We start from the raw sequence: 725 nt of genomic DNA on the forward strand, positions 1-725 counted from the left end.
ATGTAGTGAAAATCGTGTTAGACAAGTTTTCTAGGAGTTCGCTTATCTTTCGATACCACTATCGGCCCATTTCTGAAATTTTACGAGAATTTGTGTGGATGTCATTCTTGCAAGCATCACTTAATATATGCATTTCTTCGCCATTCCCACGCTGCAACATATGCTTGCCATCATTCTAATCATAACAGCTATAACAAAACACACCCAAAACTTTGCTTGAATATCAACTTTTGGACAAGATAACACGTGACTTACCAGCGTTCCAGCCACAGGTAAATTATCAGTCGTAATTTCGATGGTAAGGTGTGTGTGTTTACGCTGTCTGTTTACGATCGTAACCTGTAATTGCCAGCGAATTTACCGTCGTAAGTGCGTTAGTGAATCCGGTCCCTGGTGTTCTACGGTTACTCTGACAAGTCCAACAGCATCCCCGGGGTATGTCTGCGATGACAGTCTCTGGGATTTCGACTGGGCATCCACGGTCAGCCTCCTTCTAACCGCATCCTGGTCATTACGGGTACCTGCTCTGACACACATCTGTCTTCTGTAGCTGGGTTTCATCAATGGGGGAGCATCTGTTAATCTCTCGTGGTGGTTATAAAGCGAAATAAGAGAGAAGAGGAGGTAGGCGGTTCAAAGACTCGTTCTAATTCACGATTGTTTGAACGATAGCGATAACGTGTACACACAAAAGCAAAGCTTGTAAATTCAAACGTCCCTTTGAA

This window comes from Penaeus monodon, chromosome 31 (genome assembly GCF_015228065.2).
Source record: "Penaeus monodon isolate SGIC_2016 chromosome 31, NSTDA_Pmon_1, whole genome shotgun sequence".
Classification (NCBI taxonomy): Eukaryota; Metazoa; Arthropoda; class Malacostraca; order Decapoda; family Penaeidae; genus Penaeus; species Penaeus monodon.